Below are 17,263 nucleotides of genomic sequence, written 5' to 3' on the forward strand. Positions count from 1 at the left end.
GGGTGCTGGGTGGAGGAGTTGGTGGGGGATGAAGCGGGGCACAGAGGTGCAGAGAGCGGGCTTGAGGGAAGGCACAGGGGGAGGGGGCAGTTGGTGGGGGGTGGGGTACCGAGAGGAGTGGGACGTGAACCCTTTGGAACCTGGAGTGCCCAGATGGTGAAAGGTTTCTGTGGTCAGTGTGGCGGGCCGAAGCACACGGGTCCGAGTTGGGGGGTTTCCGGAGGCATAGGCCAGGGAAACAATGGAGTGAGGGGGGACTCTGATGTGAGCGTGTGTGGGGTACTGGATTTTAAGAACCAACGAGAGATCGAAAGGGATGAAAGAATGGATCATTTGGTATGAGAAGTACAATGAACTGGGAATTCAACGGGGATGCGTAAGGTCATCTGCGTGGGTGTCCGACGTATTTAGGATTTGGGGGCAAAGTGGGATTTAAAAATAAGAGATAGGGGGACATTCTTGGAATGGGGGAGCGGGAAACGGAACGGAAAATAAAGCAAAGTGGGACAGAGACATAAAATATATGTGGTTTGGGCTTGAATTAAAGCAGAAGGATAAATCCAGTTAGAGAGTATAAGTTAGGTGGACTGGAGTGGCATTTTTCTCCTAATTCATCCAGGATGACTGGGTTCTTTTAGAAGGTGGATCTTTCTCTGTCATGTCCCTCTGCCAACGAGTACAAGCCGCTCTTTTAATAATTGGTTATCATTTATAGTTCATTTCATTGATAAAGCATGCTTGTAATATTTATTTTCCCTCTCTATGTAATTTACCTGCGGTTAATGAAGCAGGAGAGGACAGATCACTAAAAATAGGCATCTTGCTTTGAGTTTGGTCATTGATAATGCAGAGTTTAGGGTGTTTGGTCATTGATAATGCAGAGGTTAGAGTGTTTGGAGGAGAACCAAGAGTTTGTTTTCATTTAGACCGAAAGGTGATGAGCAGACTTGATAAAATCTAAGTTATCTGTACTTTGTTAGAATTACAGTTTCTCACTGAGAAATGAGCATGTACCATCTGCTACTGGTTTTATGCTTGTGGGGGAGAGTTTGGGTTCTGCCTCAAGAAATTCTTGATGCTGATTTCAAATTATCAGGCTGCCTTGTACCTTACATTTTGAATTAAGGTGATTTGAAAATATTGTGGGAAAGTATATTTGGGGTTATGATCTTTGCATTTCCTTGATACTTGGATTTCCAGACCAAATTTTGAATGGTACTGGGTACAAGATTGCTGATTTTGAAATTGTAGTTACCATTATGTGTTCATAAATAGTACACATTAAGCTTTTTATTTTGGGGAGCATTAACGTTTTGCTGACTCATCTAAGATTTCTGTGAAGTTTTCGGTTTACATTTCTCAGCTAGGTCTTGGATAGTGGCATTATACTATTTTATAAAAGTCCAAAAATAATGATCTAAATGTCACTTTTCTTCTATGTTATAAAAACTGAACAAAGCAAGAAGTGAGTGCAGTTTCCTCATTAGTGATAATGAGGCTCTTTATTGACCTCTTACGGTAGGCTAGGCAAGGTGCTAAGATTGTTTTGTGTGTATTATCTCATTTAATTTAATCCTCACTATCATTTCCTATTTTATAAATTAAGAGATTAAATAACTTACTAAGGTCACAAAACTAGTAGTAAATAAAGCTGAATTCAGACCCAGCTCTGTTTGATGCCTTCTTTAAATCTTTCCTGTTGTTCTGCCTGCTTTCTCCTCCTGATCTTGGTTGAAGTACAAGCAGCATGAATTGGTTGAAACCTGGGTTTGATACAGTGATTTAGGCAAAGATTGGGTTGATGGGCTGCATCTGTAGAGTTTATGGAAGGTTTATTGCCCCTGTGATTTAACAAATCTTTGGGGCCCCAGATAATAGGCAAAAACATCTTCTTGCTAAGGGTTTGTCCTGTGAGCACACTTAATTTTCTGTTCAGTCTGGTGTACTGCTGAAGTACTGTGCATACGTGGCACTCTTCCTTGTAGAAGTCAAGACAGCCAGTTGTGGAGCCAAAACCAATTAACTCAGGAAAACAGTCGAAAACTGCTGAGTGCTCAAGTGCCCTCCAAGCACCTGTTGAGTCCACAGTTGGTACTGGCATTATGTCTAAATATAGACGGGATCCTCTTAGAAACCAGGAGTAAAACAACTAGAACCGAGAGAAACAGCTGGGGCCTGAGGGAGGAGCCAGAGCTTAATGGCCACAGCATCAGCATAGCCTGTGGAGGCTGATCCAGGAGCAGCAAAAGCTACAGATACTAGTGAATTGCAGGAGGGGAGGGAATTTTGTTGTTGTTGAGCATTTAGGTATTCTAGAGACTGAACTCACTGTGTTTTATATATATTACTTTATTAGATCTTCAAACAATCCTTATAAGGTAGTTGTAAGCATTTTTCTCATATTTCAGATGAGGCTTAGAAAGGTTAAGTAACTTCATAATGGTGGTGAAAGAAGTTTGTATTTTTATTATTATTATTATTGTATTGCTGCTTGCAGTTTCCATTGTAGAGCCACCATATTAAAACTGGGAACTTAAAGTCACTCTTTAGGATCCACTGTGCTTCTTTGATAGAAGTAAAACTGATTATTTCAGTCTTGCTGCTTACATTGGAGCCTGGAACGTAAAGCTTATATTTTTCTGATTTAATTGTTGGGAAGGGGAGCCCATTGATTATTTAGCAAACGACCTCCTACAGAATATAATTCATCTTCTAATATATCTTCTCATTCATATATACCAATATATGATATTGATATATATATCTGTAGCAACATGAAAATGGCATGTCCATCCCTCCTATTCTGAGGTCTTGACATTCAGGCAAGTCATCTAGGCTCTGGAGGATGACAGTGAAGCATGCTTGTTGCAGACTCTTACCACTTTTCTTGATATGTTTTTGCCACAAAGGTTTGACCATCATCCTTGCTTGGTTACTTAAAAAAAAGTTGTGGTAAAATACACATAACATAAAATTTGCCATTTAAACCATTTTTTAAGTCTACACTTCAGTGGCATTAAGTACATTCATATTGCTGTGTAACCATCACCACCGTCCAACTCCAGAACATTTTTATATTCCCAAACTGAAACTGCTATTAAACAATAACTCCCCATTCCTCTTTCCCCCCAGCCCCTGGCAACCACTATTCCACTTTCCATCTCTAGGAATACTATTATTCTAGGCACCTTACATAAGTGGAATCATATAGTATTTGTCCATTTGTCTCTGGCTTATTTCACTTAGCACAGTGTCTTCAAGGTTCATCAGTGTTTTAGCCTGTGTCAGAATTTCATTCCTTTTTAGGACTGAGTAATATTCCATTGTAAGCATATACCACATTTTGTTTATCCATTCATCTGTAAATGGACACAGGTTGTTTCCACCTTTTGGCTATTGTGAATAATGCTGCTGTGAACATTGGTATACAAATATCTGTTTGATATCTGTTCATATGGTAATCCTATGTTTAATTTTTTTGTGGAAGTTTGGTGACTTTTAAACGGTGGTTGTAGTGTGTTCACCTGAAGGTAGTACTTGACCTTATGTTCGAGAGCTGCTGTTTCCTCTACTGACTTTCTGCACAGTTTGCCGGACACTTGCACTGGAAATGATTCAAGAGGAAATGATTTATCCAGTGTTCATGGCTCTCTCTTAGCTTCTGTCTAATTATATTTATGTGTCAAGACATCTGGCAAGCACATGAAAATACATTTCAACTTAGCAATAAAAGTACTTTTGAAAATCGTGTAGACGGTTCAGTTGATGAAGAAAGTGGGAGTTTCTGTTCTAAAGTATGAAATGTATCCAACGTGGAAGGAACCGTTTGTTATATACAGATCTTTCCAGTCATACCTATAAATGTGGATGATCATTTTAAGAATGTTATTCGTATGTATATTTGAAAAATGTGTCAATAGTGTAGAGTATCTTCAGTTCACTTTGCTGCCTTTGATTGAAATTTAGCGTGCTTTTTTTCATTTTAAAATGTTTTACATGTATGAGCTGTTGGTTATTGCTTACCAACAGAAGGGGTATATTGTTTATATCCCTTCTTTATTCATTGAAAAAAGTTTGAGTGCCTACTATATACTTTAAATATTTCAAGAAGGCCGCTGTAATACAGGAAGTACTGTTTGAGTCCATTTTTTTCTCCTTCCCTGTATATATTTGAAAGAGAGAGAGTTGTCACATAGTACCAGATATAATAGATTGAAATATCTACAGGCTGACAGTGAACTGTCTCTTAGGATGGGCCTAACCTCCAATTTCATTTTTTCTAATTGTCGCAGGAGGTTAATTACACCTGCATCTTGCTCCTTGAGTTACTGGGTTACAAAGGGACTTCAGGCTCACATGCCATTTTCTGGGAGCCTCATAGGAGTCTTAGTGAGCTCACACTTAACTTGGAGGTGGTCTGTTGGTTCTGAAATATTTTTCCAGAAGATTTAAAGTTTATATACACTTTAGGTTGCTGATATTACGGATTGGCCAGAAGCCAGCATTTACTCTCTATGTTCAAATCCACCATAGCGGCTGGTTGTGGTGGGCTCCTGAAATACACAGCCATCTTCTACACAGATTCTGCAGCAGCAGCCCCAGACCCTTGAAGTATTCTGTAGGGTCTGAGAACATAACCATCAGCGTAAAGGCAGCTTCTGCAGTCATTGTCCTGTGACTAATTTGTGGTTAGGGTTACACAGGGATTCTTACTAGTTCAGACCTTAAATGACAACCTTGGATTGTTGGTAAGGATTTTTATATTACTTAATTAACAAGATGACATGATTACTAGTTGTGGAGTGTGTGTGTGTGTGTGTGTGTGTGTGTGTCAGTGTTCATTTTTAGAGTTGGCTAAAGGGTGTTGGGACTGAGAAGCAGGTTTGTGATGAGGCCATTATACGATTATAGACGGGTCATGTTAGCAAGTGAAGATATCTTTTGTACCTGAAGATGCTGCCAGTGATGTTACTTCCTGTTGACGTGTATAGAACTGCAAAGACCTGTCTGTAAAACCTACAGTCTTTCCTCTCTTGAGTACATGTGATCTGTCCAGTAGTAAATGATCTGCTGCTGTTTGAAGGCTACCATCAGTAGTAGAGCAATACTTTTCTTTAAATTATCTACTTAGTCTCTGATTACAACATGTCAGTGTGGTCAGCCCACTGCTGGCTCTTCCTGGCTATCTTCTACTGTTACATTGATTCAGAATGTACGGTAGTGTGTGGTGGAAGTGACTCTTCTGCTCACTTTGGTTATCCTCTTATATCTTTATAGTAAATTGCCATCATAGCCTACCTTCGTATGCTGCACAAGTGCTCAGGACAAGGATCTCATCATTAGAAGCTCCCTCACATTTGATGAGAACAGTGAAACTCGTTTATAACTATGATAAATGATAGGAAATAAAGGTGTTGCAGGACCTGAATAGTAGGTGGCACAGAACCACCACAGACTAAGGCAGCCATTTAACTCAGATGCAAACTTGATGTTTTGTTACATCTTACTAGTCAGGACACACTAGGTTTCTTGAGATGGTTATCTTATTCCTTGTTAAGTTGACAGTACTTTAAACAAAGCGTTGTATTTTATGGAGGTCTTTTTTTGTTTTGGCTGTGCTGTGAGGCTTGCAGGATCTTAGTTCCCCAATCAGGGATTGAACTCGGGCTCCAGCAGTGAAAGTGCTGAGTCCTAACCACTGGACCACCAGGGAATTCCCTGAAGGTCTTTTAAAAGTTATTTGAGGGCTTCCCTGGTGGCGCAGTGGTTAAGAATCCGCCTGCCAATGCAGGGGACACGGGTTCTAACCCTGGTCTGGGAAGATCCCACATGCCGCAGAGCAACTAAGCCCGTGTGCCACAACTATTGAGCCTGCGCTCTAGAGCCCGTGCTCTGCAACAAGAGAAGGCACCGCAATGAGAAGCCCCCACACCGCAACGAAGAGTAGCCTCCGCTCGCCGCAACGAAAACCCAACGCAGACAAAAATAAAATATAAATAAATAAGTTTATTAAAAGAAAAAAAAAGTTCCACCTTCTGGAGGGTGAAGTCTCAGAATTTGGACACAGGTTTAAACCTCCACAGTAAATATTTTAGGGCGATATTTTGAGTCTATGCAAATATACTGTTTCTCTTAAAAGCTCACCTGTTAATTTTAGCATTCATCAGATCTTGCCTGCAGCAGTTATTACTATGGTATCCTAATTGTTATTTTCTGTTTCTCTCATTACTTCTACATTTATTAATTAGAATTTTTTTGTAAAGAGACTTGTACTTTGTCCCCCATTTATTTATTTAATAATTTATTTACACATTATGGGCTCATGGATATTTATTGTTCTTTGGATTATAACACTGTTTACTTTGTTGCTCACTAAATTACTTAAAAAAAAAAAAGTACCAATTTGCAGTCCTACCAGTAGTTGTAGGTAACGAACTTATACACTTAAAACATTTGCTATTATCTGGTGAATTAAAAGTGTTTTGTGGGCTTCCCTGGTGGCGCAGTGGTTGAGAGTCTGCCTGCTGATGCAGGGGATGCGGGTTCGTGCCCCGGTCCGGGAAGATCCCACATGCCGCGGAGTGGCTAGGCACGTGAGCCATGGCCGCTGAGCCTGCGCTGCGCAACGGGAGAGGCCACACAGTGAGAGGCCCGCGTACCGCAAAATAAAAAAAAAAAGTGTTTTGTTTTTCTTGATTAAACATGAGGTTGAGTGTGTTGTGTATGTTTATTGACTATATTTCTTTGTAAAATATCTTTTTATGTACTTTGCCCATTTTTAAATTGTTTTTTTTTGTTTGTTTTATAGAAGTTTTTTATAGTCTGGGTGTTAATCTTCTGTTAAATATGTTTTTTTCCCTTTAGGAAGGAAATTTTTCCATTTCTCATTTTTAAATTATAAGAGCAATATGCTTATTGTAAAACATGTATAAGGTGAAAAGTGAAAGTCTCCTCACCCTCTCTTCAGTCTCATTCCCCATACATAGCATGGTACTGTTCTTGCCCCACAGGCTAACAGTTTGGTAACTTTCCTTCCAGAACTTTTTCTGTATAGTTGCGGAAACATATATGTATGTGTTGTGTGTATGTGCAAGTGTGTATATATGTATATAAAAGCATACAGTTTTGATAAAAATCAGATCATAGAATATTAGTTCTTCAATTCTGCTTTTATCGTAGATTTAACAAATCATAGAATCCTAATATGTTGTAAATGTATGTTTCAGTGTCTTTCTCTCACTAGATTATAAGCTCCTTTGTATAGAGACTATGATTCTTCCCCCATTAAGGTATTCTTCTTCTATGTAAATGGCACCACCATCCAACCATTTGCTCATGCCAGAAACAGTTCATTTCTTTAACAAAGTATCAATATTACTGAGTGCCTACTATTTTTCTGATCTGCAGGAGTGAACTAAGCATAAAAATCCTTGCCTGCGTGCAGTTATATTCTAGTAGGGGAAGGCAGATATTAAGCAAAGGAGTAAAATGTTTAGTATTTCAGTTGGTGATAACTGGTATTGAAAAGAAAAAACTCAAAACAAAAAACAGGAAAGGAGACAGAGACAATGTGTGAACATGTGACTGTGTGACGGTGTGTGTGTGTGTGTGTGTGAGAGAAAGAGAGAGAGAGAGAGAGAGAGCGAGTGAGAGCACGGGAAAGACAGAGACTGAAAGGCGGTAAGGGAAAGTCTTGTTGAGAAAATAATATTTGAGCAAAGACTTGAAAGTCATCTTTGATCCCTTTCTCTTCCCCATACCTCGCATCAGATCCATCTCCAATTCTTGTTGATTTCATCTTCAAAATGTATCTCAAACCCACCTTCAAGTAGGTGGATTGCTTTGGCAGTAGGAGTTTGTGACAGTTCTCTTCCGTTTTAATGTTCTCAGTGAGTAAGGAATCAAAGTGCTCAGCTGAGAGTGAGGGTGGGGAGGAGGTGATGGAGGTTTGGAGAGTGGAGAAGGTGTGAACTTGATCGGGAGAGCGTAAGAGTGGCTGCAGTAGGGAAATACTGTATGATTGCCAGGTGGCATTAAGGATCCCTCCAGGTTTGTGGACAGGAATTTAAAGTGAGATTAGTCAACATGTTTTTTTCCTCCAGCCACATTCTGCTGCAGGGGTGTATGTTTGGAGTGGATTTAACCAGAGAAAGGTTTTACTCAGATCCTAGAACAAAACATGAGAGGGTCAAGGCAATGGAGAATATGTGTAAGAGAGTGATTGTGATAATACACTGTGGAATTTAAACCAGGTCAGGAGGGAAGGGAGGACGTGAAGTTGCCAAGAGATGGTGAAAAGTTGGTATAATCAGTTAATTGAATGTTGTGGTGGGATCAAAAGATGTTGGAATCTGAGTAGGTGAGAGATGGAGCATGGTTATGGAGGCATCATTGTGGGCTGTGTAGGTGAAGGACAAGATCATTGGAAGCAAGGAATTCAAAGAAATGAGATAGGAATTCAAGGAGATGAGTGTTAGAAAGATTATCTGTGTGAAATTGAAGCCACTGAGAGTTCGGACAGGAACAGTGTTGTGGAGAGTCACAATGTAGCGTTTTCCAGAGAGAAAGAATCCGTAGGGGGACTTCCCTGGTGACGCAGTGGTTAAGAATCCACCTACCAGGACAAGAATAAAGACGCAGATGTAGAGAATGGACTTGAGGACACGGGGAGGGGGAAGGGATAGCTGGGACGAAGTGAGAGAGCGGCATGGACATATATACACTACTAAAGGTAAAATAAATAGTTAGTGGGAAGCAGCTGCATAGCACAGGGAGATCAGCTTGGGGCTTTGTGACTACCTAGAGGGGTGGGATAGGGAGCATGGGAGGGAGATGCAAGAGGGAGTGGAGATATAGATATATATAGATATATATATATATATATACACATATAGCTGATTCACTTTGTTATACAGCAGAAAGTAACACAACATTGTAAAGTAATTATACTCCAGTAATGATGTTAAAAAAATAAAAACGAATCCGCCTGCCAATGCAGGGGACACAGGTTCGAACCCTGGTCCAGAAGATCCCACATGCCATGGGGCAGCTCAGCCCATGCGTGACAACTACTGAGCCTGTGCTCTAGAGCCCATGAGCGACAACTACTGAGCCTGTGTGCCACAACTACTGAAGCCCGTGTGCCTAGAGACTGTGCTCTGCAACAAGAGAAGCCACCTCAATGAGAAGCGCCTTGCGCAGCAACGGAGACCTGACACAGCCAAAAATAAATAAATAGATAAATAAATTTATTTGAAAAAAAGAATAAGGTACATCTGTATCTGTATCTATATCTATCTGGAGTAAGGTTTATTATAAGAATTGGCTCATGCAATTATGGGGGCTGAGAATCTGGGGGCTGTAAGCTGGAGACCTAGCAAAGCCAGCAGCGTAAATTCCGGTCTGAGTCTGAAGGCCTGGGACCCAGGAACACTGATGGTTTAAGTCCAAGTCCAAAAGCGGAAGACTGATAGCTCAGCTCAAGCAGTCAGACAGACAGAGAGAGAGAGAGAGAGAGAGAATGAGAATGAATTCTCCCTTCCTCTGCCTTTTTCTTTTTATTTTATTTGGTACCTCAGTGGATTGGATGATCACCTGCTTTACTCAGTCTGCTGATTCAAATGTTAGTCTCATTTGAAAACACCCCCTCAGATATATCCGGATATGATGTTTAGCCAAATATCTGGGCACCCTGTGATCCAGTCAAGTTGACACATAAAATTAACCATCACAGCCTGGTAATGGGTAATAGTTTTCACATGATATTCAAAGTAGAGATTTTTTAGGGAAGACAGAAGGAGACTAATTTGGAAGCATCAGTGAGGAGCAAGGAGGGCACTCCCTACCCCCAGGTCCAGTGGTATGAGGGGTATGGGAAAAATAACTTTCACTACTTGAGGGCTGTAAGGGAAGTATGGCCTCAGAGGGGAACCAGGTTTCAATTAGGATAAGAAGTTGAAGGGTCCAGAGTAGAGGTTGGAAATGTTGGGCACCAGTGGAAGGGCTTCAAAATTTGGAGAGAGGTGTGTGACACATGGGGACAGAGCAGGGAGTGTGTAGGACTAACTGTGTGGGGATTAGAAGGTCTGGAAGTCTGGGGTTTCTTTTGATGGACAATATAAAGATAAAGAACATTAAAAGATTAGGCCTGGTAGATAGCAGGCCGGTAGATACTGGAGGTGAGGGTGTGAGTGTTAGGAGGGAGGGAAGGGCAAGGAGTCCTGGATCCTGGTGAAGGGCGTTCTTTTAAATTTTAAATGTTTTTAAAATAAAAATTGTGTGTATTTAAGATGTACAACATGATATTTTGATATACATGGTATATCACAGCAAAGTGATTACTAGAGTCAAGCTAATTAACATATTTTCTCACATAGCTAACATTTTTTTGTGTGATGGGAGTACCTGAAATCTACTCTCTTAACAAGTGTCCAGTATCCAATACAGTATTACTAACTGTAGTCACTATGCTGTACGTTAGATCTCTAGACTTATTCATCCTACATAATTACAGCTTTGTACTCTTTCACCATCTCCCCATTTCCCCCACCTCCCTGCCCCTCATAACACCATTCTACTCTCTGCTTCTAAGTATTTGACTTTTTGAAAAAGATTCCAGATATAATGAGATCCTGCAGTTTTTTTCTTTCTGTGTCTGGCTTATTTCACTTAGCATAATGTCCTCCAGGTTCATCCGTGTTGTTGCAAATGACAGGATCTCAGGAAGGTCATTTTTCTTCCAAGTACTTGGACCCTCTTAAATATCTATCCATGGTGGGGAGGACTGTTCCACTGCAGGAGTAATGGATACTCTTTTGATGAATGCTGTTGGCTCTCTCTTGATGACTGCATATTAATGATTTTTGCTTTAAGTCTTATTGTCTAAAATTAATTAATGAATAATACTAATATTTTTTTGATTACTATTTGTATGGCATATCTTTTAATTTTCCTTTAAATTTTCTACCTTTCTGGCTCATTTTGCTTCAAATGTATCTTGGTAATCTGTGAATAGTTGGGTTAAAAAAAAATCAGTGTGACAACATTGTAAATCAACTCTACTCCAATAAAAAATTTTTAAAAATCATACAATAAAAAAAATCAGTCTGATAGTCTGTGTTTTGATAAGTTTAGCCTTTTCATATTTAATGTGATTCCTGATACTTTTAGACTTATTTCTGCCATTTTAGTTTATACCTTATTTTTTTTAAACCATGCTGCTTATTTGCTCTCATATATATATATATATATATATATTCTTTTTTTCTTTTACTGATTTTCAAGTTGAACATTTTATGTTTATGTATTTTTCTTTTTAGGAGTTAACCCTTACATTTTTAACATGCATACCTATTGAACTCTAAAATTAGTATCTCTGCCTTCCTGAACAATACAGGAACCTTAGAATGCTTTAAATCCCATTCCTTCTCTCCACTCCAGTCTTGTTTTTTTTTTTAATATAAATTTATTTTATTTTTGTTTGCATTGGGTCTTCATTGCTGCAGGCGGGCTTTCTCTAGTTGCAGCGAGCAGGGGCTACACTTCGTTGTGGTGCGTGGGCTTCTCATTGTGGTGGCTTCTCTTGTTGCGGGGCGCAGACTCTAGGCGCTTGGGCTTCAGTAGTTGTGGCATGCGGGCTCAGTAGTTGTGGCTCATGGGGGTCTAGAGCGAGGCTCAGTAGTTGTGGTGCACGGGCCTAGTTTATCCGCGGTATGTGGGCTCTTCCTGGACGAGGGCTCGAACCCGTGTCCCCTGCATTGGCAAGCGGATTCTTAACCACTGCACCACCAGGGAAGTCCTGGATCTTTACAACTTTTGCTGATGTTATGTGTGTTGTACTATTTTATGGGTTTGTTTTTTAATGGATATGGGGACTATTTTATTTATTTATTTTGAATTTTTGAATTTTATTTTTTTATACAGCAGGTTCTTATTAGTTATCCATTTTATACATATTAGTGTATACATGTCAATCCCAATCTCCCAATTCATCACACCACCACCACCCCCGCCACTTTCCCTATTTTATGTTTTAATTTGCATTCTCTCCATTGTTAGTAAGTTTGAGCATATTTTAATTTGTTTATTGTCATTTAATTTTTCTCTGTTGTAAATTATTTGTTCATTACTGTGGCTTATTTTCCTATTGAGTTGTTTGTTTTTTTAAATACCTATTTATTTTACTTATTTATTTTCCTTACTTTTTGTCTGCATCAGGTCTTAGTTGTGGCACATGGGGTCTTCATTGAGGCATGCGGGTTCTTTCGTTACGGCGTGCTGTCTCTTCATTGCGGCACTCGGGCTTCGATCTCTAGTTGTGGCATGTGGGTTTTCTCTCTCTAGTTGTGGTGCGAGGGCTCCAGGGCACGTGGGCTCTGTAGTGGAGGCGCTCGAGATCAGTAGTTGTGACGCGCAGGCTTAGTTGCCCTGCAGCATGTGGGAGTTTAGTTCCCTGGCCAAGGATCGAACCCACGTCCCCTGCATTGGAAGGTGGATTCTTTACCACTAGACCACCAGGGAAGTCCCGGTTTTGTTTTAAATTGAGTTATAGGTATTAGTAATACATGTGGATACTAATCCTTTGTCAGTATGCATTGCAGTTATTCTCCTAATCTGTGGCTCTTCCTGCCTTGTTTTTTTTTAATAAAACAACTTCATTGAGGTGTAATTGACGTAGAATAAACTATATGTGTTTAAAGTGGACAGTTTGATAAGTTTTGACATATACCTGTGAAACTGTCCATTACCCCCCAAAAGTTTCCTTGTTTCCTTTGTCATGCCCTTTCTCCCCTACTTCCCTCTCCCCTCCCCCAGGCAATCATTAATCTGCTTTCTGTCACTAGATTGGTTTGCATTTTCTGTTTTATATAAATGGAATCATACTGCATATACTAATTTTTTGTGTATGGGGGTCTGGCTTCTTTCACTCAGCTTAATTATTTTGAGGTTAACCCATGTTTATGGATAGTGTGTATCTATTACAATTTTTTTTTTATGCATTCAGTAACCAGCTGATGGACTTTGGATTGTTAGCAGTTTTTAGCCACTACAAATAAAAACTGCTGGTGAACATTTGTGTGCATGTCTTTGTATGGACATTTATTTTCTCTTGGATAAATACCCAGGAGTAGAATGGCTGGGTCGAATAGTTTAAATCCTTTAATTTTTTAAGGAATTGTCAAAGTGCTTTCCAAAGTGGTTTTGTCATTTTTACACCCCTATCAGTCTGTGAGAGTTCCAGTTGCTTCACATTTTTGCCGGTACTTGATGCGGTCAGTCTTTTCCATTTTTAAAAACTTCAGTCCTTCTAATAGTTGCATAGTGGTACCTGATTGTTTTAATATGCATTTCCCTAATGACTAAGGAAGCTGAACAGCTTTTCATGTGCATCTTTGGTGAAGTGTTTTAAAATCATAAACCCATTTAAAAAATTGAGTTGTTCATTTGCTAATTGTTGTTTTGAGAGCTCTTTATTCTGGATACAAGTCCTTCATTAGATATATGATTTGCAAACATTTTCTATCACTCTGTGCATTATCTTTTCTCATAACAATGTCTTTTCAAAGAACAAAAGTTTTGTGCTTTTGGTGTCATGTCTAAGAAATCTTTGTCCAACCCAAGGTTAAAAAGTTTTTCACTTCTGATTTCTTCTAGAAAACTTAATAGTTTTAGGTTTTACATTGAGATCTGCAATCCATTTTGAATTAATTTTTTTATATAATACCAAACTATGGGTGAAAGTTCATTTTTTGCATATGGATATCTAATTTTTCAGTACCGTTTGTTGGAAGACTGAATTGCCTTTTATCTTTGTCAAAAATCAATTGTCTGTATATGTGTGGGAATGTTTCTGGACCCTCTCTTCTGTTCCACTGATCTTTGTGCAAGTACCACATGGTCTTTGATTACTGTAACTTTATAATACATCTTGAAATCAGGTATTGTTCACCCTCCAACTTCTTTTTCAAAGTTGTTTTGGCCATTCTAGTACCTCTGCATATTCGTATGGATTTTAGAACTAGTTTGTCAGTTTCTACAAAAATGTCTGCTGGGATCTTGGTTGAAATTGCTTTAGCTCTATTAAATCAACTTGGAGAGAATTGACATTCTAACAGTATCAAGTCTTCCAGCCCAATAACAAATATATGTGTGTATATATATCCATTTATTTAGGCCTTTAATTTCTCTCCACAATGCTGTGTAGTTTTCACTGTACAGATCTTTCACATCTTTTGTCAGATTTATTCTTTTTTTAATTGTTGAGTCTTTTTAAAAAATTTTTGTTGGAGTATAGTTGATTTACAGTGTTGTGTCAGGTGTACGTCAAAGTGAATCAGTTATATATATACATATATCCACTATTTTTTAGATTCTTTCTCATATAGGTCATTGCAGAGGATTGAGTATAGCTCCCTGTGCTACAAAGTAGGTCCTTATTAGTTATCTATTTTATATATAGTAGTGTGTATATGTGAATCCCCATCTCCCAATTTATCCTCCCCCCCTTTCCCCCCAGGTAACCATAAGTTTTCTACATCTGTGACTCTATTTCTGTTTTGTAAATAAGTTCATTTGTACCATTTTTTTAGATTCTAAGTATAAGCGATATCTTATGATATTTGTCTTTGTCTGACTTACTTCACTCAGTATGACAATCTTTAGGTTCATCCATGTTGCTGCAAATGGCATTATTTCGTTCTTTTTTATGGCTGAGTAATATTCCATTGTATATATGTACCATATCTTCTTTATCCACTCCTCTGTCGATGGACATGGTTGCTTCCATGTCTTGGTTATTGTAAATAGTGCTGCAATGACAGATTTATTCTTACGGGTATTTTTTTTTATACTATTGTGTTTTGTTATTTTGTTTTTTTGGGTTTTTTTTTGTTTTTTTGGCTGCACCACGAAACTTGTGGGATCTTAGTTCCCCAACCAGGGATCAAACCCAGGCCCACAGCAGTGAAAGCGTGGAGTCCTAACCACTGGACCACCAGGGAATTTCCTGTACTGTTGTGTTTTTAGTTTCAGTTTCTGATTGTTTATTGCTAGTTATAGAAATACAATTGATTTTTGTGTACTGATTTTGTATTCTGCAACCTTCCTAAATTCACTTAATCTAGTATAGTTTTTTTGTAGATTTCATCAGACTTTTTCATACAAATAATTATGTCATCTATGAGTAAAGACAGTTTTACTTATTTCTTTTCAGTCTGGATGCCTTTTAATTCTTTTTCTTGCCTGATTGTGTTGGTTGGAACCTCTAGTACAGTAGTAAAGAGAAGTAGTAAGAATAGATATCCTTGTCTTGTTCCTGATCTTAGGGGGAACCCTATCTTATTTTTAAACCTTCTTTTAAAATGTCTTTTTCAGGTTGTTATATTATTTCTTATTCTTGGGGTGCAGTCTCTGATGGCTGTATCAGCTGATTTCCCTGTGGGAGGTTTGTTTCTCTGTGTTTGTTTTTTCTTTTTTTTTTTTTTTCTTTAAACACTGAACTTGGGAATTCCCTGGTGATCCAGTGGTTGGGGCTTCATGCTTTCACTGCTGGGAGCCCAGGTTGGGGAACTAGGATCCCACAGGCCACATGGAGCAGCCAAAAAACAAAAAAAGCACAAAAAACAAAAAAACTGAACTTAAGTCCTATGTGTCTCAGATTGTGGAATCATCTCTACTGTACAGTTTTTCATTTGCTCTGTTGTGGTCCTATTTCATTCTTTAGTTCTGAACCTTATTTATGATGAAGTGTCAGATTGAGGTCCTTGTACCATACGTGTAGTGTGAATTTAGACTTCACATCTGTGAATGATGCAGGCCTGGGATCCATTTTCTTCCAGGTAACCTTTTCCATCTCTAGGCGCAGGTGCAGTGCTTGCTGTTCTCTCAGTGAGCCGAGTGTTTCTATTTCCTGTTTCATGGATGGAGTAGACCTTTACGTTTCTTGAATTTATAGCCAGTTCAACTTGTTGGCTTGGCACAGGGACTATGGCCTAGATTCCTTTGCGGTTCGTAGGCATTAAGGCATCTGTCTGGTTTAGATATTCCTGTGTATCATTTGGCTTCAGCTCTGGACTACTGTAATAGCCTTGTTTTTTTTGGCTGGGCCACACGACATGTGGAATCTTGTTCCCCAACCAGGGGTCGAACCTGCGCCCCCCCTGCATTAACCACTGGGCTGCCAGCGAAGTCCCCTGTAATAGCCTTTTAAATGGGCCCCCCAGATTCCACTCTTAGACGCCTAATATCCATTCCCGACACAGTGATCATTTATTTGATTTAAATTTTAGTGCCTGTGTTGTCACCTTCCTTGGGCACCATTCCTACTCTCTGGTTACTCTGGCTTTTTATTTTCCCTAATGCCCTGGTCTCCCACTCATGTCAGGGCCTTGTACAAAGGCTGTTCCCTCTGCCTGGAATACTCTTCACCACCACAGCTCTTCTCCTTGCCATTGCCTCTTCATCTTTGGTTCTTATCTCAGATATCACTCTTGATTTCAGAAGTCTTTCCTGACCCCTCAGATTGGTTCAGGTTTTCCTGTCCTTGTGTATCTCATAGCTTTATTTATTTTTATTTATTTGTTTTTTTTTTTTTTGGTACACGGGCCTCTCACTGTTGTGGCCTCTCCCGCCGCGGAGCACAGGCTCCGGATGCGCAGGCTCAGCGGCCATGGCTCACGGGCCCAGCCGCTCCGCGGCATGTGGGATCTTCCCGGACCGGGGCACGAACCCGTGTCCCCTGTATCGGCAGGCGCACTCTCAACCACTGCGCCACCAGGGAAGCCCCATCATAGCTTTATTTTAATGGCATTTATCACAGTTTCTCTCAGATATAAACTGTCTGAGGGTAAGGACTTTGTCTTGCTCATCACTGTATTTCCAGCACTGTCAAGAGTGCTTATACAGGTAGATATACAAAAAAGATTGTTAAGTGGATGAATATATTCACTGAGTAATTTCCTCCATTAGACTGTAAGCTTCGAGAGGGTAGGACATTTTATTTTGTTCATTAGAGTATTTCTCAGTGCCTACAGACCCTGGGATATTATAGGTGCTCAGTAAACATTTGGTGACTGACGAATTGAATGAATGAGTGAGAAAAGTAGTTTTAAATAAGGAAGGAGGCCAGAGTAAGGTCATTTAATAAAGAATTTTATTTGCAATGCTGAGAAGCTTAAATTTTAGACTCCTTGGGGAATTTTAAGCAGGAGAGTGACATGTGCAGGCTTACATTCAATCTAGAAGGATCCCTTCAGCAATTATGTGG

At 39.4% G+C, this 17,263-nt stretch overlaps 1 protein-coding gene and 1 pseudogene across 3 annotated transcripts in view; both read left to right on the forward strand.

Annotated features, from left to right (window-relative positions):
- SPATS2 (spermatogenesis associated serine rich 2) overlaps positions 1-17,263 on the forward strand; it is a 135,436-nt gene that overhangs the window by 259 nt on the left and 117,914 nt on the right. The gene's annotated exons all lie outside the window — the stretch shown is intronic.
- LOC111174031 (cytochrome c pseudogene) overlaps positions 1-17,263 on the forward strand; it is a 46,737-nt pseudogene continuing 29,474 nt past the window's right edge.

The sequence above is a fragment of the Delphinapterus leucas genome, chromosome 11 (genome assembly GCF_059928025.1).
Source record: "Delphinapterus leucas isolate spDelLeu-1000000601 "Yukka" chromosome 11, BTC_Dleu_Yukka2, whole genome shotgun sequence".
In the NCBI taxonomy this organism is placed as follows: domain Eukaryota; kingdom Metazoa; phylum Chordata; class Mammalia; order Artiodactyla; family Monodontidae; genus Delphinapterus; species Delphinapterus leucas.